General features: G+C 36.7%; 1 protein-coding gene across 6 annotated transcripts in view; it reads right to left on the reverse strand.

Annotated features, from left to right (window-relative positions):
• Positions 1-23,239, reverse strand: part of FNDC3A (fibronectin type III domain containing 3A) — a 182,814-nt gene that overhangs the window by 111,271 nt on the left and 48,304 nt on the right. The window lies entirely within an intron of this gene.

The raw sequence follows: 23,239 nt of genomic DNA on the forward strand, positions 1-23,239 counted from the left end.
AACAGAAAAACAAAAAAACTGGAAAAAAACTGAAGTCCCTCCATCCTAATAAACATTGTTAGCATTCTGATAAATTTCTTAGTCTTGTTCTCTATGCATAGGCTTAATTTCCCCCCTTAAATATAGGGGGGAAAATAAGACCTCCAATTCTGTGTCTTTTTTTGGTTTAATATTAAAAAAAGACTTTTCCATGTTATTATTCAAAGTATGTCATCGAATGTTTATACCATAAACTACTTAACCATCCTCTTAATTAAAGAATTTAGGTAGTGAGCATTTTGGTATGTAGTTTTCCCATCTCTATAATTAGTATTGTTTCCTTATGATATATTCCCAGAAACAGAATTCCCGTATCTGTTGCTAAACTACTTTTTAAAAGGGTTTTACGAATTCACATTCCTCCTCAGTCTATGAGAACACCATTTAAACACATTCTCTGAACCCCTCAAAATTATAGTTTTAAAATCTTTGCTACCTTGATAGATGAAAACAGCATATTACCATTGCTTAATTTGCACTTTTTTGATTATTAATGAGGTTAAAATCTATCTTTACATTTGCTACTGGCTCTTTTGTAAACTGGCTGTCATCTTTATCTTTTGGGGTCTTAAATGTTCTTAGCAATTCATATGAATTCTCTGAATAATAATGGTAGTAATAATAATAATAATATAATATACTATGGTATGCTGCAAATATTTTCCCATTTTGTCTTCTCAAATTTTTTAATTGTTTATTTTCCTGTAGCCAATGTTACCTATTTTTTCCTTTGTGACACCTTCTATTGCTTCTAAATTTAACTTGTGGCTGGCTATCAAGCACTTGAAATGTGGCTTGTCTTTGTCTATATGGAGATGTGCCATAGGTGTAAAATACACACTGCATTTCAAACACTTAGTACAAAAGAACCCAACCATGTAAAATATCTTGTTGTTAATTTTTATATTGATTACATATTGAAATAATACTCTGGACATATTGGGTTAATAAAAAATTATTACAATTAATTGTTCCTGTTTTTACTTTTTAACATAGCTACTAACATTTTTTAAATTACTTATGTGATTGGCTTTATATTTCCATTGGACAACGCTGACCTATAGGTTTGATAAAAATGCTAGTTTTTCTTTTCTTCTAGTTTTATATAATTTAATTGCTTATATTTAGTTCTTTAATGCACCTCAAATTTATCTGGAGAAGATCCAAAAATATTTTTTTTCCTTAGAGAGCTAACCAATACAATTTGCTAAATTTAAGATATCTCCTTTAGCACACAATATACTCTTCTGGCCTGTCTCATCCATAACACTATCTAGTTTGGCAAAAGTAGCTTTGGAAATATGTTTTTATTTTCATCATTTTAAACACTGTAACCTTAGAAATATGTTTTCTGTTGGTGTACCTCGATTACTACTCTTCTTCAAACATTTCTTTGACATTGGTGATAAGTGCTATGACAGGAGAAGTTAAGCACTATCAGAGCACACAGGACCAAGTACTTAAATTAGTGTTACTTGAGCATGTGTGTGTATACCATGTGTATGCACGTGTGTGTGTGTGTTTTCATGTATTTAATGGCTTTCTAGAGAATATAAAAGTTAAGCTGAGTCCTGAAGACTGAGAAGGAACTAGCTAGGCAAGAAGAGTGGGAAGGCCTTTAAGGTACAGGGAAGAGCAAATGCAAAGCTCCAGGAAAGGAAACGTCATCAACAGTTTATCAAATTCAATGAACCAAAAGAAGTTCTGTGGTTTTATATGGCTGGAGAATGGGGCAGGCGGAGATAAGGGTTGGGGAAACGATGCAGGAAAAAAGTTAGAAATATGGTGAAAGGTAGACAGGAGTTGGGTTAAGAAGGGTCTTGCGAGCCACCCTAAGGGCAAGGAAGAGTTACGGAAGCAGGTAATGCTATGGAGGACGGCCCTAGCTGCAGTGTAGCAACCAGATATAGGAAGAACTCTTCATCAGGAGGTTACAACAGTCATCTAAGTAGGCTTCTTTTAATGCATTAATTTCTATTTTCAACTTTTATTATTTCCTTTCTTCTGTTTTCCTTAGGCTTACCATGTTGTTTTTCTAACTTTTTCAGTTGAATACTCTATTTTATTATTTCTTTAGTAATATATGCACTTAAAACCATGAATTTTACTCAGTTTAACCACAGAGAATATTTTCACTATTATTTTTTAGATTTTCTGCCATTTACTTCTTCATTCCGTGATCCAACAGTTGTTTTAAAGAAAACTTACAATTTTGAAAGTGGGCTGGAGGATTTTCAGTTTGTTTTTATTTCCAATACATTTTTTTTATCAATCTCAAACAAATCCATGGTTCTTTAAAAAATTTTTTAACCCATTATGTTTCTTTCACTCCTTTCCTTATTAGTGTTAGAACTTAGTAGAGGTAGTTAATTACCGAAGGATGATACCTGAGGCCAGCACTGGGTTAAAGCACAGGAGTTCTTAACCTGGGGGCCATAGATATCTATTCAAAGGGTTTGTGAACCACGCAGAATTATATATGAAACTCTCTGTAGATATTACAATTTTCTATGGAAGGGTTCACTATTTTCATTAGATTTCACTAAATTCTTAATGGGGTTCAAGACCCAAAGTAGTGCTTACTGTGTCACACTATGCTGTCTGCTTTACATGTATGTTACCTCTTTTAATTATGACCCTCTATCAGTACTGGTTGTACTATGGAGTTCTATAAAATACTAATAATTCCTGTAATGAATTCATTCACTACAAAGTTGGGAAAAAGAAATAAAACTAAGAAAACCAAACACGGTACACATACAACCGATATATCCTGATATGAAGTAAGAAAGGATAAACTCTTTTAAATTATAATAAGACGTTCAGGAAAATGGTAGGAGGTTAAATTTATTCATTTATCTAAACACCCACTGTGTGGCACCTACTCTTATATGCACTATGGACACCAAGAAGAAAAATAAATCACAGTCCAAGGCCTCAAGGAATACACAGTCTTGTGAGGGAGACAGGCAAGTACTCAGCCAATTAACTGTACAGTGTAATAAGAGGTGTAACAGAGATATGAACAATGTACTATAGGTTCCACTCAGCCCACAATGATGAGGGAAGATTCCTGGAGGAGATGATAGCTACATAATGTTCAGAGGGACAACCAAGAATTAACACGCTAAAGATGGGGAGAGAACATTCCAGGAGAGAGCACACATAGCATGTATGAAGTCATGGTGGTGAAAGAGATCACGGATAATTTTTTTTTTTTAAACATCTTTATTGGAGTATAATTGCTTCACAATGGTGTGTTAGTTTCTGCTTTATAACAAAGTGAATCAGTTATACATATACATATGTCCCCATATCTCTTCCCTCTTGCGTCTCCCTCCCTCCCACCCTCCCTATCCCACCCCTCTAGGTGGTCACAAAGCACCGAGCTGATCTCCCTGTGCTATGCGGCTGCTTCCCACTAGCTATCTATTTTACGTTTGGTAGTGTATATATGTCCATGCCACTCTCTCACTTTGTCCCAGCTTACCCTTCCCCCTCCCCGTATCCTCAAGTCCATTCTCTAGTAGGTCTGTAAATTGATCACGGACAATTTGAAAATGGGAAGAAGTATGGCATAGCTAAAGTCTAAACTAGTTTGAGAAATGCAATGGAAAGAGATAAAATTGGGAGGATAAGCAGGGGCTAGATCATGAAGAACCTTAAATATAAAGCTAAGGAGTTAAACCTTTAGGCAAGGCTATTAAACAGGGAAGGGTCATATTCAAATTTCATCTTTACCCCAACTTTTATTCTGTAATATTTCAAATGTACAGAAAAACTGCAGGATTGATTCAATGAATGCCCATATACCCCTCACCTAGATTCACCAATTGTTAATGGGTTGCCATATTTGCTCACTCTCACACTCACTCTTTTTTTTTGATATACCATTTTAGAATACCTGAGTGGTGTTAAGTTTGATCACTTGGTTTTAGGTGATTATCTGTTAGATGTCTCTATTATAAAGATACCATTTCCCTTTGAAAGTAATAAACAATCAATATGGTGATACTTTGAGACTCTCTGAATATTCTATTCCCTAACAGTCTTTCACCCAATGGTTTCAACAATTACTACTAAACATTATTGTGGTAGCTGTAAAATGGCAATTAAAAAAAACCCTATTCTTTCTGTAGTTACTAGTTAGCATTCTTCTATTAAGAAGAGACTTCTTTTCTGAATTCTTCCCCTTATCCTACACCCCAACTTTACATATTTCTTAGTATGAGTATGGGCTCATGGATTCTTTTAAAAATCGATGTTATTATAATCCATTAGTGTCACTATTAATATTTTCAGTGAGGTGAAATTCACATATTAATTATAAATCAATATTAAAGTGTACAATTCTAGGCATTTAGTACATTCACGATGTTGTGCAACCACCACCTCTTCTAGTTCCAAAACATTTTACTACACCATTTCCATTAAGAAATCACTCTACTTTTTCCCTCTTTAAAACCCTGATAACCACCAATTTGCCTTCTGTCTCTATGGATTTACCCATTTCTATGTATCACATAAATAGAATCATATAATATGTGATCTTTTATGACTGGTTTCTTTCACTTAGCATAACGTTTTTAAGGTTCATCCAGGTTGTAGCATGTATCAGTACTTCATTTCATTTTATGGCTAAATAACATTCTACTGTATGGATATACTACAATTTATTATGTATCCATTCAAACACTGATAAACAACTGGACTGTTTTCAACCTTCTGGTTATTGAGAATAGTGCTATGGTAAACATTCATGTACAAATATTTGAGTTCCTCTTTTCAATTTTGGGGGTATGTACCCAGGAGTAGAACTGCTGGGTCATAGAGTAACTCTACATTTAACTTTTTGAGGAACCACCACATGCTCCTTATGCAGCTGCATCATTTCACATGCCCAGTAACAATATACAAGGATTCCAATTTCTCTAGACTCTTGCTAATGCTTGTTATTTTGATTATAGATACCCAGTGGATATAAAGTAATATCTCATTGTGGTTCTGATTTGCGTTTCCCTAACATCCCTGACAAATGATGTCAAGCATTGTGTCATGTGTTTGTTAGCTATCTGTATATCTTCTTGGGAGAAATGTGTATTCAAGTCATTTGCCCAATTTAAATTGTGTTGTCTGTTTTTGCTGAGTTGTAAAAGCTCTTCATATACTGTGGATACTAGACCCTTATCAGACACAAGATTTGAAAATATTTTATCCCATTCTGGAAGTTGTCTTTTCACTTCCTTCATAATGTTCTTTTATGTACAAACACTTTTAATTTTGATGAAGTACAATTTATCTAATTTTTTTTGGCTGTTGTTGTTGCTTGTAAGTTTGGTGTCATATCTAAGACTCCACTTCCAAATCCAAGGTCATGAAGATGAACTCTTCCTTTCTTCTAAGAGTTTTATAGTTTTAGCTTATTTAGGTTGTTGATTCATTTCAGTTCCCTTTTCTATACGGTGTGAAGTAGTGGTGTAATTTCATTCTTTTGCATGTGGATATCCAGTTGTCCCAGCACCGTTTTGGGAAGAGACTATTCTTTCCCCACTGAACAGTTTTGGCACCCTTGTCTGAAACAAACTGGCCATAGAGGTATAGGTTTATTTGTGGACTCTCAATTCTATTCCATTGGCCTATATATATCTATTCTTATGCCAGTACTATACTATTTTGACTACTGTAGCTTTGTAGTAGGTTTCAAATCGAGAAGTGTTAGTTGTTGAACAACAACTTTGTTGTTCTTTTTCAAGATTGTTTTGGCTATTGAGGACCCCTTGCAATTCCATATGAATTTAAGGATCAGCTTCTCCATTTCTGCAAAAAAGGCGGCTGGAATTTTAATAAAGATTGTATTGACTCTGTACCTTCCTTTGGTCAGTGTTTCCATCTTTACAATATTAAGTTTTCCAGTCCGTGAACATGGGATGTCTTTTTATTTAGTTAAGTCACCTTTAATTTCTTTCAGCACACTTCTGTAGTTTTCCACACACAAGTCTTTCACCAACTTGGGAATATTTATTTCTATGTATTTTATTCTCTTGGATGCTACTGTAAATGGAATTATTTTCTTAATTTCCTTTTCAGATTCTTCACTGTTGATGTGTAGAAACACAGCTGAATTTTTTTTGTTGATCTTGTACCCTGCAACTTTGCTGAATGTGTTTATTAGCTCTAGTCATTTTTGTAAGGATTCTTTGGGATTTTCTTTTAAAAAAAATTTTTTTTTTGAGGTGGACCATTTTTAAAGTCTTTAATGAATTTGTTACAATATTGCTTCTGTTTTATGTTTTGGTTTTTTGGCCGCAAGGCATGTGGAATCTTAGCTCCCTGACCAGGGATCGAAACTGCACCCCCTGCACTGGAAGGCGAAGCTTCAACCACTGGACCGCCAGGGAAGTCCCCTGGGATTTTCTACATAAAGGATCATGCCATCTGCAAACAGACAGACCTTTGGTTAGACTAACCAAGGAAAAAATAGGACCCAAATCAACAAAATTATAAATGAAAGAGGAAACATTACAACTCAACTGATACCACAGAACTACAAAGGATCATAAGAGGCTATCAACAACTATATGCCAACAAACTGGACAACTAAGAAGAAACAGAAAAATTCCTAGAAACATACACCTTACCAATACTGAGTCAGGAAGAAACAAAATCTGAGCAGACCAGTTACCAGTAAGGAGATTAAACCAGTAATCAAAAATCTCTCAATGAAGAAAAGCCCAGGAGCAGATGGCTTCACTGGTGAATTTTACCAAACATTTTAAGAAGAACTAATGGCAATCCTTTTCAACCTCTTCCAAAAAATTGAAGAGGAGGGAATACTCCTAAACTCATTTTATGAGACCAGCTTTACCCTGATACCAAAGCCAGGAAAGGATACTACAAGAAAACCACACTACAGGCCATTACTCCTGATGAATATAGATGTAAAAATTCTCCACAAGATACTAGCAAACCAAATTCAGCAGCACATTGGAAAATTCATTTGCGAGACGAAAGCTGAGCTAAAGGCAATGAATAGCAGAATGAATAATGCAGAAAGACGAATAAGTGATCTGGAAGATAGAATAATGGAAATCATCCAATCAGAACAGCAGACAGAAAGCCAAATGAGAAAAAAAGTAAAAGCAATATAAGAGACCTATGGGATAATATAAAGCATGCCAACCTATGCATTAATAGGAGTTCCAGAAGGAGAAGACAGAGAAAAGGATATTGAAAATATATTTGAAGAAATTATGGCTGAAAACTTCCCAAACTTAAAGAAACAAATATTCAGATACAGGAAGCAAAGAGGGTCCCAAACAAGATGAACCCAAACAGACCTACACCAAGACATACAATAAAAATGGCAAAAGTTAAAAAAGAGGATTCTAAAGGCAACAAGAGAAAAACAAAGAGTTAATTAAAAGGGAACCCCCCCATAAGGCTATCAGGTGACTTCTCTACAGAAATGCTGCAGGCCAGAAGGGAGTGGTGAAATATATACAAAGTCTCGAAAGGGAAAAATCTGCAACCCAGAATACTCGACCCAGCAGAATTATCATTAAGAATAGAAGGAGAGAGAAAGAATTTCTCAGACAAGCAAAAACTAAAAGAATACAGTAATACTAAACCTACCCTAAAATATTGAAAGGTCTTCTCTAAATATAAAAGAAGCAAGAAGATACAGAAAAGAGGAAATCACAATTGGAAAGTAAATCACTTAAATAAGCCAGTATACAGATCAAAAAGAAAAAAAAAATCTATTTGTGAAAGTAATGATAAACACAAGGAACAGCAAAAGGATAAACATGAAGATGTAAAAGAGGACATCAAAATCATAAAATATAGGGGAGGAGAGTAAGAAAATGTAGATTCTTCTTTTTTAGAATGTGTTTGAGACTACATGATTATCAGTCTAAAGTAAGCAGATGGAGGAAGGGGTTAACATACTTGAAAACAGGGTAACCACAAATCAAAGTCAGCAGCACATTGAAAGGACTATTGGAGAGAGGAGAAGATGGTGGAAGAGTAAGATGCGGAGATCACCTTCCTCCCCACAGATACATCAGAAATACATCTACACGTGGAACTGTTCCTACAGAACATCCACTGAACGCTGGCAGAAGATGTCAGACCTCCCAAAAGGCAAGAAACTCCCCACGTACCTGGGTAGGGCAAAAGAAAAAAGAAACAACAGAGACAAAAGAATAGGGACGGGACCTGCACCAGTGGGAGGGAGCTGTGAAGGAGGAAAGGTTTCCACACACTAGGAAGCCCCTTCGTGGGTGGAGACTGTGGGTGGCGGAGGGGAGAAGCTTCGGAGCCACAGAGGAGAGCGCAGCCACAGGGGTGCAGAGGGCAAAGCGGAGAGATTCCCGCACAGAGGATTGGTGCCGACCAGCACTCACCAGCCTGAGAGGCTTGTCTGCTCACCCGCCAGGACGGGCAGGGGCTGGGAGCTGAGGCTGGCGCTTCTGTCAGATCGCAGGGAGAGGACTGGGGTTGGTGGCATGAACACAGCCTGAAGGGGTTAGCGCACCACAGCTAGCCGGGAGGGAGTCCGGAAAGAGGTCTGGAGCTGCCGAACAGGCAAGAGACTTTTTCTTGCCTCTTTGTTTCCTGGTGCGCGAGGAGAGGGGATTCAGAGCGCCGCCTAAACGAGCTCCAGAGACGGGTGCGAGCCGCGGCTATCAGCGCGGACCCCAGGGATGGGCATGAAATGCTAAGGCTGCTGCTGCCGCCACCAAGAAGCCTATGTGCAAGCACAGGTCACTATCCACACCTCCCCTCCCGGGAGCCTGTGCAGCCCGCCACTGCCAGGATCCCGTGATCCAGGGACAACTTCCCTGGGAGAACACACGGTGCCTCAGGCTGGTGCAATGTCATGCTGGCCTCTGCTGCTGCAGGCTCGTCCCACATCCAACCCCACACTCCCCCGGCCTGAGTGAGCCAGAGCCGCTGAAGCAGCTGCTCCTTTAACCCCGTCCTGTGTGAGCGAAGAACAGACGCCCTCAGGCGACCTACACGAAGAGGCAGGTCCAAGTCCAAAGCTGAACTCCAGCAGCTGTGCGAACAAAGAAGAGAAAGGGAAATTTCTCCCAGCAGCCTCAGAAGCAGCAGATTAAAGCTCCACAAACAGCTTGATGTACCTGCATCTGTGGAATACCTGAATAGACAACAAATCATCCCAAATTGAGGAGGTGGACTTTGGGAGCAAGATATATTATTTTTTCCCCTTTTCCTTTTTTTGTGAGTGTGTATGTGTATGCTTCTGTGTGAGATTTTGTCTGTATAGCTTTGCTTTCACCATTGGTCCTAGGGTTCTGTCTGTCCGTTGTTTTTTTTTTTAACTTAAAAAAATTTTTTTTTCTTTTTTGCTTAAGAAATATTTTTTATTTTTTTATTTTAATAACTTTATTTTATCTTACTTTATTTTATTTTATTTTATTTTATTTTATCCTCTTTCTTTTTTTTCTTTCTATTTTATCTCCCTTTTATTCTGAGTCGTGTGGATGAAAGGCTCTTGGTGCTCCAGCTAGGCATCAGGGCTGTGCCTCTGGGGTGGGAGAGCCAACTTCAGGACACTGGTCCACAAGAGACCTCCCAGCTCCACGTAATACCAAACGGCGAAAATCTCCCAGAGATCTCCATCTCAACACCAAGACCCAGCTTCACTCAACAACCAGCAAGCTACAGTGCTGGACACCCTATGCCAAACAACTAGCAAGACAGGAACACAGCCCCATCCATTAGCAGAGAGGCTGCCTAAAATCATAATAAGGCCACAGACACCCCAAAACACAACACCAGATGTAGATCTGCCCACCAGAAAGACAAGATCCAGCCTCATCCACCAGAACACAGGCACTAGTCCCCTCCACCAGGAAGCCTACACAACATACTGAACCAACCTTAGCCACTGGGGACAGATACCAAAAACAACAGGAACTATGAACCTGCAGCCTGCGAAAAGGAGACCCCAAACACAGTAAGATAAGCAAAATGAGAAGACAGAAAAACACAGCAGACGAAGGAGCAAGGTAAAAACACACCAGACCTAACAAATGAAGAGGAAATAGGCAGTCTACCTGAAAAAGAACTCAGAATAATGATAGAAAAGATGATCCAAAATCTTGGAAATAGAACAGACAAAATGCAAGAAACATTTAACAAGGACGTAGAAGAAATAAAGAGGAACCAAGCAATGATGAACAACACAACAAATGAAATTAAAAATACTCTAGAAGGGATCAATAGCAGAATAACTGAGGCAGAAGAACGGATAAGTTGCCTGGAAGATAAAATAGTGGAAATAACTACTGCAGAGCAGAATAAAGAAAAAAGAATGAAAAGAACTGAGGACAGTCTCAGAGATCTCTGGGACAACATTAAACGCACCAACATTCGAATTATAGGGGTCCCAGAAGAAGAAGAGAAAAAGAAAGGGACTGAGAAAATATTTGAAGAGATTATAGTTGAAAAGTTCCCTAATATGGGAAAGGAAGTAGTGAATCAAGTCCTGGAAGCACAGAGAGTCCCATACAGGATTAATCCAAGGAGAAACATGCCAAGACACATATTAATCAAACTATCAAAAATTAAATATAAAGAAAACATATTAAAAGCAGCAAGGGAAAAACAACAAATAACACACAAGGGAATCCCCATAAGGTTAAAAGCTGATCTTTCAGCAGAAACTCTGCAAGCCAGAAGGGAGTGGCAGGACATATTTAAAGTGATGAAGGAGAAAAACCTACAACCAAGATTACTCTACCCAGCAAGGATCTCATTCAGATTTGATGGAGAAATTGAAACCTTTACAGACAAGCAAAAGCTGAGAGAGTTCAGCACCACCAAACCAGCTTTACAACAAATGCTAAAGGAACTTCTCTAGGCAAGAAACACAAGAGAAGGAAAACACCTACAATAACAAACCCAAAACATTTAAGAAAATGGGAATAGGAACATACATATCGATAATTACCTTAAATATAAATGGATTAAATGCTCCCACCAAAAGACACAGACTGGCTGAATGGATACAAAAACAAGACCTGTATATATGCTGTCTACAAGAGACCCACTTCAGACGTAGGGACACATACAGACTGAAAGTGAGGGGATGGAAAAAGATATGCCATGCAAATGGAAATCAAAAGAAAGCTGGAGTAGCAATTCTCATATCAGACAAAATAGACTTTAAAATAAAGACTATTACAAGAGACAAAGAAGGACATTATATAATGATCAAGGGATCGATCCAAGAAGAAGATATAACAATTGTAAATATTTATGCACCCAACATCGGAGCACCTCAATACATAAGGCAGATACTAACAGCCATAAAAGGGAAAATCAACAGCAACACAATCATAGTAGGGGACTTTAACACCCTACTTTCACCAATGGACAGATCATCCAAAATGAAAATAAATACGGAAACACAAGCTTTAAATGATACATTAAACAAGATGGACTTAATTGATATTTATAGGACATTCCACCCAAAAACAACAGAATACATATTTTTCTCAAGTGCTCATGGAACATTCTCCAGGATAGATCATACCGTGGGTCACAAATCAAGCCCTGGTAAATTTAAGAAAACTGAAATCATATCAAGTATCTTTTCCGACCACAACGCTATGAGACTAGATATCAATTAGGAAAAGATCTGTAAAAAATACAAACACATCTGTAAAAAATACAAACACATCTGTAAAAAATACAAATACAAATACAAACACAATACACTACTTAATAACGAAGTGATCACTGAAGAAATCAAAGGGGAAATCAAAAAATACCTAGAAACAAACGACAATGGAGACACGATGACCCAAAACCTACGGGAGGCAGCAAAAGCAGTTTTAAGAGGGAAGTTTACAGCAATACAAGCCTACCTCAAGAAACAGGAAACATCTTGAATAAACAACCTAACCTTGCACCTAAAGCAATTAGAGAAAGAACAAAAAAACCCCAAAGTTAGCAGAAGGAAAGAAATCATAAAGATCAGATCAGAAATAAATGAAAAAGAAATGAAGGAAACAACAGCAAAGATCAACAAGACTAAAAGCTGGTTCTTTGAGAAGATAAACAAAATTGATAAACCATTAGCCAGACTCATCAAGAAAAAAAGGGAGAAGACTCAAATCAACAGAATTAAAAATGAAAAAGGAGAAGTAACAACTGACACTGCAGAAATACAAAGGATCATGAGAGATTACTACAAGCAACTCTATGCCAATAAAATGGACAACCTGGAAGAAATGGACAAATTCTTAGAAATGCACAACCTGCCGAGACTGAACCAGGAAGAAGTAGAAAATATGAACAGACCAATCACAAGCACTGAAATTGAAACTGTGATTAAAAATCTTCCAACAAACAAAAGCCCAGGACCAGATGGCTTCACAGGCGAATTCTATCAAACATTTAGAGAAGAGCTAACACCTATCCTTCTCAAACCCTTCCAAAATATTGCAGAGGGAGGAACACTCCCCAACTCATTCTACGAGGCCACCATCACCCTGATAGCAAAACCAGACAAAGATGTCACAAAGAAAGAAAACTACAGGCCAATATCACTGATGAACATAGATGCAAAAATCCTCAACAAAATACTAGCACACAGAATCCAACAGCACATTAAAAGGATCATACACCATGATCAAGTGGGGTTTATTCCAGGAATGCAAGGATTCTTCAATATACGCAAATCAATCAACGTGATACATCATATTAACAAACTGAAGGAGAAAAACCATACGATCATCTCAATAGATGCAGAGAAAGCTTTCGACAAAATTCAACACCCATTTATGATAAAAGCCCTGCAGAAAGTAGGCATAGAGGGAACTTTCCTCAACATAATAAAGGCCATATATGACAAACCCACAGCCAACATTGTCCTCAATGGTGAAAAACTGAAACCATTTCCACTAAGATCAGGAACAAGACAAGGTTGCCCACTCTCACCACTATTATTCAACATAGTTTTGGAAGTGTTAGCCACAGCAATCAGAGAAGACAAAGAAATAAAAGGAATCCAAATCGGAAAAGAAGAAGTAAAGCTGTCACTGTTTGCAGATGACATGATACTCTACATAGAGAGTCCTAAAGATGCTACCAGAAAACTAGTAGAGCTAATCAATGAATTTGGTAAAGTAGCAGGACACAAAATTAATGCACAGAAATCTCTTGCATTCCTATACACTAATGATGAAAAATCTGATAGTGAATTTAAGAAAACACTCCCGTTTACCATTGCAACAAAAAGAATACAATATCTAGGAATAAACATACCTAAGGAGACAAAAGCCCTGTATGCAGAAAATTATAAGACACTGATGAAAGAAATTAAAGATATACAAATAGATGGAGAGATATACTATGTTCTTGGATTGGAAGAATCAATATTGTGAAAATAACTCTACTACCCAAAGCAATCTACAGATTCAATGCAATCCCTATCAAACTACCACTGGCGTTTTTCACAGAACTAGAACAAAAAATTTCACAATTTGTATGGAAACACAAAAGACCCCGAATAGCCAAAGCAATCTTGAGAACGAAAAATGGAGCTGGAGGAATCAGGCTCCCTGACTTCAGACTATACTACAAAGCTACAGTAATCAAGACAGTATGGTACTGGCACAAAAACAGAAACATAGATCAATGGAACAGGATAGAAAGCCCAGAGATAAACCCACACACATATGGTCACCTTATCTTTGATAAAGGAGGTAAGCATATACAGTGGAGAAATGACAGCCTCTTCAGTAAGTGGTGCTGGGAAAACTGGACAGGTACATGTAAAAGTATGAAATTAGAACACTCCCTAACACCATACACAAAAATAAACTCAAAATGGATTAAAGACCTAAATGTAAGGCCAGACACTATCAAACTCTTAGAGGAAAATATAGGCAGAACACTCTATGACATAAATCACAGCCAGATCCTTTTTGACTCACATCCTACAGAAATGGAAATAAAAACACAAATAAACAAATGGGACCTAATGAAACTTAAAAGCTTTTGCACAGCAAAGGAAACCATAAACAGGATGAAAAGCCAACCCTCAGAATGGGAGAAAATATTTGCAGATGAAGCAAGTGACACAGGATTAATCTCCAAAATTTACAAGCAGCTCATGCAGCTCAATATCAAAAAAACAAACAACCCAATCCAAAAATGGGCAGAAGACCTAAAGAGACATTTCTCCAAAGAAGATATACAGATTGCCAACAAACACATGAAAGAATGCTCAACATCATTAATCATTAGAGAAATGCAAATCAAAACTACAATGAGGTATCACCTCACACCAGTCAGAATGGCCATCATCAAAAAATCTACAAACAATAAATGCTGGAGAGGGTGTGGAGAAAACGGAACCTTCTTGCCCTGTTGGTGGGAACGTAAATTGATACAACCACTATGGAGAACATTATGGAGGTTCCTTAAAAAACTAAAACTACCATACGACCCAGCAATCCCACTACTGGGCATATACCCTGAGAAAACCATAATTCAAAAAGAGCCATGTACCAAAATGTTCATTGCAGCTCTATTTACAATAGCTAGGACATGGAAGCATCCTAAGCGTCCATCAACAGATGAATGGATAAAGAAGATGTGGCACATATATACAATGGAATATTACTCAGCCATAAAAAGAAACGAAATGGAGTTATTTGTAGTGAGGTGGATGGAGTTAGAGTCTGTCATACAGAGTGAAGTAAGTCAGAAAGAGAAAAACAAATACAGTATGCTAACACACGTATATGGAATCTAAGGAAAAAAAAAAAAGGGTCATGAAGAACCTAGTGGCAAGACGGGAATAAAGACACAGACCTACTAGAAAATGGACTTGAGGATATGGGGAGGGGGAAGGGTAAGATGTGACAAAGTGAGAGAGTGGCACGGACATATATACACTACCAAACGTAAAATAGATAGCTAGTGGGAAGCAACCGCATAGCACAGGGAGATCAGCTCTGTGTTTTGTGACCACCTAGAGAGGTGGGATAGGGAGGGTGGGAGGGAGGGAGATGCAAGAGGGAAGAGATATGGGAACATATGTATATGTATAACTGATTCACTTTGTTATAAAGCAGAAACTAACACACCATTGTAAAGCAATTATACTCCAATAAAGACGTTAAAAAAAAAAAGACTATTCATCACGATCAAGTGAGATTTATCGCTGGGCACAAGGATGGTTCACCATACACAAATCAATACACATGATACATGGCCTTGATAGAATGAAATTAAAAAGATCATCTCAATAGATGAGGAAAAAGCATTTGACAAAATTCAACATCTGTTCATGATAAGAGCTCTGAACAAATTAGGTATAGAAGGAAAGTATCTCAACATAATAAAAGCCATATATGACAAGCCCATGCAATGGTGAAAAGTTGAAAGCTTTTTATCTAAAAAGACAAGGGTGCCCACGTTTACCACTCCTTTCCAACACAGTACTAGAAGTGAAGTCCAAGCCAGAGCAATCAGGAAAGAAAAGGAAACAAAAGCCATCAAAATTGGAAAGGAAGAAGTAAAACTGTCTCTTTTGGCAGATGACATAATTTTGTACACAGAAAATCTTAAAAGACTCCACCAAAAAAACTGTTAGGTCTAATCAACAAACTCAATGAAGTTGCAGGATAAAAAATTCACATGCAAAAACAGTATCATTTCTATACAGTAACAGTGAACTGTCTGAAAAAATTTTAAGAACTATCCCATTTACGATAGCATCAAAAACAATAAAATACTTAGGAATAAATTTAACCAGGGAGGTGAAGGATCTCTATGCTGAAAACTACAAAACATTTATGAAAGAAATCAAAGAAGACACAAATAAATGTAAAGGCAACCTGTGTTCATGGATTAGAAGGATTAATATTGTTAAAATGCACACACTACCCAAAGCTATCTATAGATTCACTGCAATCCCCATGAAGATTCCGACGGCATTTTTTTACAGTAGAAAAAAATAATCCTAAGATTTATATGGAACCATAAAAGATCCCAAATAGCCAAAGCAATTCTGAGAAAGAGGAATAAAGTGGGATGCATCACACTTCCTGATTTCAAGCTGTAGTGTAAAGATATAGTAACAAACAGTATGGTACTGGCATAAAAACAGAAACACAGACCAAGGGAACAGAGTCGAGAGCCCAGAAACAAACCCATGCATATATGGACAACTAACATTTGACAAGGGAGCCACAAATACCCAATGTAGAACCCACAGTCTCTTCAATGAGTGGTGCTAGGAAAATTGGATAGTCACATGTAAAAGAATGAAACTAAGACCTCTATCTTACACCACTCACAAAAATTAACTCAAAATGGATTAAGGACTTAAACACCTGAAACCATAAAAATCCTAGATGAATACATAGGAAAAAAGCTCCTTGACATGAGTCTTAGCAATGAGTTTTTGGATATGACATCTAAAGCACAAACAACAAAATCAAAAATAAACAAGTGGGAGTACATCAAACTACAAAGCTTCTACACAGCAACAGAAATGATCCACAAAATTAAAAGACAACCGATAGAATGGAAAAAAATATTTGCAAATCATATATTTGATAAGGGGTTAATATCCAAAATATATAAGTAACTCCTACAGCTCAATAGCAAAAAACCAAATAATGGGACTTCCCTGGTGGCGTAGTGGTTAAGAACTCGCCTGCCAAAGCAGGGAACACGGGTTCGAGCCCTGGTCCGGGAAGATCCCACATGCCACGGAGCAACTATGCCCATGCGCTACAACTACTGAGCCTGCGCTATAGAGCCTGTGAGCCACAACTACTGAGCCCGCGTGCCACAACTATCGAAGCCCGCGCACCTAGAGCCCGAGCTCTTCAACAAGAGAAGCCACAGCAATGAGAAGGCTGTGCACCGCAATGAAGGGTAGCCCCCGCTCACTGCAACTTAAGAAAGCCCACGTGCAGCAATGAAGACCCAACGCAGCCAAAAATAAATTTTTAAAAAAACAAAAGACAAAAAACAAATAATGCAATTAAAAATGGGCAAAGGACCAGAATAGACATTTTCCCAAAGATATACAAATGGTCAACAGGTACATGAAAAGGTGCTCAACATCATTTATCATTAGGGAAATGCAAATCAAAACCATAATGATATTATCTCACACCTGTCAGCATGGCCATCATTGAAAAGACAAGAGACGACAAATGCAGGGAAGGATGTAGAGAACCCTTGTGCACTATAGATGGAAATATAAATTGGCGCAGCCACTATGGGAAACAGTATGGAAATTCCTCAAAAAATTAAATAGAACTACCATATGATCCAGTAATTCCACTTGGGGGTATATATCCGAAGGAAATGAAAACACTATGTCAAAGAGAAATCTGCACACCATTTTCACTGCAGCATTATGTACAACAGGCAAGACATGGAAACAGCCTAAGTGTCCACTGACGAATGAGAATGGATAAAGAAGTTGTGTTATACATACACAAATACATACACACACACACACACACACACACACACACACAAAGATCCTACACATGGCAATGAAGATCCCGCATGCTGCAACTAAGACCCATCGTGGACAAAATAAATAAATAAATATTAAAAAAAAAAAAAAGAAAGAAAAAGAATTCCATTCACTGTTAAGAAAAATCCTTGAATTAAAGTTTACTTTCTGGGACTTCCCTGGTGGCGCAGTGGTTAAGAATCCGCCTGCCAATGCAGGGGACGTGGGTTCCATCCCTGCTCCAGAAAGATCCAACATGCCGCGGAGCAACTAAGCCCGTGCGCCACAATTACTGAGCCTGCGCTCGAGAGCCTGTGAGCCACAACCACTGAAGGCCGCGCACCTAGAGCCCGTGCTCTGCAACAAGAGAAGCCACCACAATGAGAAGACTGCGCACAACAAAGAGTAGCTCCTGCTCACTGCAACTAGAAAAAGCCTGTGCGCAGCAATGAAGACCCGATGCAGCCAAAAATAAATATATAAATAAATTAATTTAAAAAAATTTACTTTCTGACCTCAGTAGAACCAGTACTTATTTTTTCTTTTTATAGGAAATGTATCATAAAGCGCTATGTTTCTATTTAAATACAATCTGAAATATTTGGTATTAATTTCAAGGTAAAATATAATGGCATCACTTTCATTAGGGACTTTCATTAAAATTATCATATGGGTTTCTGGAAGGTGTGGAAGAAAGCAGTTATAAATTCAAATTAATGTATAGTGATAGAAATGGGTATTTTAAATTCTGCATTGGTAGTCTTTAACCTTCACCAGAGTAATTTTCACTAACCAGATGTTTAAATAAAAATTAATATCTCAGAAAAATCAAAGACCTTTAAAAACTTAGAAAAGATTGAAAATTAATATATTAAGTGTCCTACTGAGTGAGAAAAGGCAGAGCTAATTCAAAGAAAATAAAAGGAAGGAAAGAGCAGAAACAATGAAAACAAAGAAATGCTGGAGGATGAGAAAACAGCTCTAACAGGAATCAGAGTGAAAGATAACCAAGACAAAAATTGCAAGAGGAAAAAATAGTCACCTTTTCCACCTTGGGGATGTTTTTTTCCCCCAAGGAGATTCTCAAACCTTGGGAGATTTTATGCAAGTAGATGACTATAAAATGCATTTTATAAATTCTAGGAACTTATCTCTCTACACAGGTTTTATTTAGGGGAATAGTAAAATTATGGCTCTTCTCCCATGATCTTTCCAAGGAAGGCTCATTATTACTCAGGAACCTCAAATGTCATCTCCTCAGAGATCTTCCTTGCCCACCAAATTCTAGGGTATATATACCCTCACACATTTTCTAACAAATCAATCAATCTGTTTTATTTTTTAAGTGCTAGCACTTATCACTATCTGAAATTATTTTGTGCAGTTATTTGGTTAGTTGTTTACTGAGCCATTTCCACTCCACTAGAACAAAAGCTCCCTAAAAGCAAATACCTTGACTTTCTCATAAAATGCTAAAGCCTGGCTCATAATAGGTTTTCAAGAAACTTTTGTTCAGTGAATAAACAGCTGAACAGTGAGGACTGGGAAGTATGTGGAATTCATTCAACAAACATTTCTTGAGGTCTTATTACAATGTACGGCTCTGTTCTAGGTAATGGAGCTAGAGTAGTAAACAAAACAGAAAAAAATATCTGCCTTCATGTTACGGCAGAAAAAGAAAGTTATAGGATTCAAGTTATGCCACTGAGTAATACCAACTAACAAACTGGGGCTACTTTGTAATAAAGGTGCCTGACTGAATTCTAAGCCTACTCATAGGTTTCTGGCAAATTATCAACAGAGATTTTTGTCTAGCTTCAAAATGCAGAATTCACATATCTTCAAATTATCTGGATTCCTATGCCATTTTACATTCATCAGCACAAATGCAGTAGAATTTTCCATAATCTCATCATAAACAATAGTACAATGCGATAAGGAGAAAGACAACAACTACATATGATAGTTATTTTACCTGAGATAAAATTTGCCCCCAAACTGTTTCTAGCACTGCCATAAATGAATCAGTGCAGCTTCTTGACATATATAATCTAATTTGGTGAACACAGAAATCTTGTAAACAAAGTAACTCTCAGAATTGTGACAGGTGAGGAATCCTGGCAAATTATCCATCATTTTGTGATTCTTATCACTGATGTCTCTATTAGCATAGGGAAATATTACACAGCACATTCCACAAATACAGTATCATAAAATGATTATGAAGTACTTGATTGGACTTTTGAAAATGAGATTCTTCAACATCTTCAAATTTCACAAAAACAAATGATCATACTTGTATGTATCTCAAATGCACTGCTGATCTTACATTTCCTAACCCCTTTAAAAATTCAGAGTTCAGACCTGACAGTTACATTACACTCCATAAAATTACTAAATATGTTCTCTTCTCCACTCAGTTTCTTTCATTCCTTACATCCCCATATCCACGGTGCCATGCTTAAGATCTCATTCAGCTCGCAGGATAGATTAGCCAGGCAGTTTTCTTTCGTCATTCTTTAGTGAAAATGCTTTTAATGCCTGGTTTCAGTTAACAGTGTCACCATGGGGTGAGTAGACAACTGATAAAACCAATTGCCTGAATATGCGCCAATAGTTCAACTTCTAGCATTCTAAACAGAGATATGCAGAGCTACTGAACATTTTAAGTGTATTCTGAACTTAAATATTCAGTACTACTAATATTTACATTACTTCTTGAATAACAGATAAACATATGCTTGAAACATATGTTTTGGGTAAGATGGCTACCACCAAACGGCAGATTAAAGTTGACAATGACTGTAAATAATGCCATACCATGTAGATTTTTAAATTATTCTTACAAGTAGGCTATGATGATACATGGAAATATTTATACAAAATGTTACATTAAACAGTAACACAAAAAAGTACTATAATGAAAATGTCACTGATTAAAGCTATAACCATGCCTAGTATATACATTAATGAAGACTAGAAAAATCTAGAAAAACTTAATTAAAATTTAATGCTCCCTATATTCCCTAATAAATAATTAAAAATATACAGTGGCTTGGAGAAGTTGTGGAAGAAGAAAGACAAAATTTAAGAGGCTCAAATATAAAACTATTTCCTTAGAGAAAAAGAATTTTCAAAAAAAGCAGGATAGCAGAAAAAGACGTCTCTGGAGTGAGGAAAGAAAGAGAAGGACCAAGGTGCATAGATAGATATCAGAAATCAGCAAGCCTGACATGAACACCTCTAAACAAACAGGGCATACAGCCTGGGAAAAGTTAGAGCTAAGGAAACCAGAGCTATCATTTAGTCCAATGCATATTTATTTTTTAAAAAGTAAAATAAGAGATTATTGGTGTTATTGAAAAAGTTACTTCATTTTACAAAACCATTCAAACTGTTCTCTTATGTAAAACTCCCAGTGTAGTGGACTTAAAACTTAAACTAACCACTTAAAGTGAGGCAAATTCAAATGAACATTTACAACAAAAAATATAGGACTTAGGTACCACCTTGGAATCTGTACTACATAAAAGTGCCAAAATTCATTTATTTATGCTTTGTTATACAAAAAATTGACTTTATTCAAATGTCAGGACATAATCATTTATTAATAATATTTGCATATATTTTAAAGGAAACACAATGAGTCAACAATTTTTAAAAAACATAAACACCTAGGTATAAATTGTACCTTGTCATTTAATTTTCAATCGCTATTAATCATTGCTAAATATAACTGAAAATATTCTTTTGCATTTCAAAAATACAAAATTCCTTGGCCATGTACTTCAATTTTACTGAATTGTTGTTAAAGTTCTTTATATGTAAAATGAGAATAGGAAAAATAGCAATCTTTCACATGACCCATGGCACCAATAAAGTGTATTAGATGAGAAAATGTGCACTAGATGAAAAGGGATACTTCTTAGAATCACTCTGAAATTTTCAAAACAATATGTACATATTTAGGTCTATTTCCAGGGGGTAAGGAGTCTGGTATTTTTCCCCGAACCTGAATGCCATGGAAATAATCAGTTTTCTAATGTAATTACTCATAAGTTCCTAAGATGGCCATCAGAAAAACCATGCTATTATTTATTGTTCCAGAAAGTACCACTACTTTAAATCCTAAAGGATTTAGTAAAAGATATAAGGTTAGTGTTAATATTCTATATATAATCTCTAAAGGAAACAACAGAAAAAAAAAAGCCAAATTATTATAAGTAATTTGTTCTGTGCAGGTAACAAAAATTTAAGCTTTTGAATTTAGGAAATCATTTTAAAGTTTGTTTCTACTGTTAAACTCTAACAGTTTAAATTGTTTATTTTGAGGGATATATACCTATGAAACATTAAGGATGTATTAATTTCTAAAAATGTTCACCTATATTTTTATAAAAATAACCTACAAAACCAAATATAATCATTGAAAAAAATAAAGAGGAAAATGTTTACGGACAGCATCAATTTGTGTATATAATTTAATTTTTTCCTCTCTACGTCAAAGGACACACAACTTGCATTCCTCACTGTACATTAAGACTGACACTAAGTTAGGTCTGAGGAGAACAAAGCAAGTACCTCACAGCTCTATTTCTGAAACTCAGTAGAGGGTTTAGCAGACAGAACAAGAAATCAACCCAGAAATCAAAAACATATATACATGCTTTCCAGTATTTACAGATGTATTATCTTGGCTACTGTATTAGTTTGCTAGGGCTGCCATAACACAGTACCAAGTCTGGGGAACTTGAACAAAAATTTGTTTTCTCATAGTTCTGGAGGTTAAAAGTTAAAAATTGCTTTCTTCTGAGGCCCCTCTCCTAAGCGTGTAAATGGCTGTATTTTTCCTGTGTTTTCACATGGTCCTTCCCTCTATGTGTGTCTGTGTCCTAAAATCCTCTTATTATAAGGACACCTGAACAAAATTGTCTGGAATGCCTAATCCTTTTCCCTCTTCCTTATCCAACTGCTTCTTCATGCTTGGTCTAGGGTACCAACTTAAAGAGGTTGAGAGTAATAATAAAAGGGAAAATCCTATGGGCCTTGTACCCTTAAATAATAGTTAACATACCTTTAGCAATGTAGTTTCCCAATCTGTGGTTGAAAGCCTTCAAATTAACTCAATACTCATGGGGTTGCTATGATGACTAAATGAGTTAACATATGTCAAGTGCTTAGGACAGCAACTGGCATGTTGTAAGCACTATTTATGTGTGTTAGCTGTTGTTACTGTAAGCACTGTATGTGTAGCTCTTAGTATTACTATTTTTATCAGTGCAGATCTGCTGCTTTAAGAATTTGCCCTCTAGCTTAGGAGAAATGGACTAATTTACACAAAACAGAGAGAACACACACAGGACACAATGTTTATGAGATTTCTCCTGAACTGGTGCTGGACACCTGCCTGTCTCTTACTTTCCATATTTTCCTGTACTGACCACCCTATAGCTTTCCAGCTATCCATCTGCTTTATTCCTTTCAATTCTTCAAGAAATACTACCCATCCTTCAAGATGCTGACACCCTAAAGCAGAGTTAGATTATTCCTGTATTAGAGCCCACAGCACTTTGTACATCCTTCTATAATAACACTTAGCACATGATTGTGTTCACTTGTTTGCATGTTGTCAGCTCCACTACATGAGCCCTTCTTGACTTCAGTCTATTTATT

This window comes from Balaenoptera ricei, chromosome 18 (assembly GCF_028023285.1).
Source record: "Balaenoptera ricei isolate mBalRic1 chromosome 18, mBalRic1.hap2, whole genome shotgun sequence".
Classification (NCBI taxonomy): Eukaryota; Metazoa; Chordata; class Mammalia; order Artiodactyla; family Balaenopteridae; genus Balaenoptera; species Balaenoptera ricei.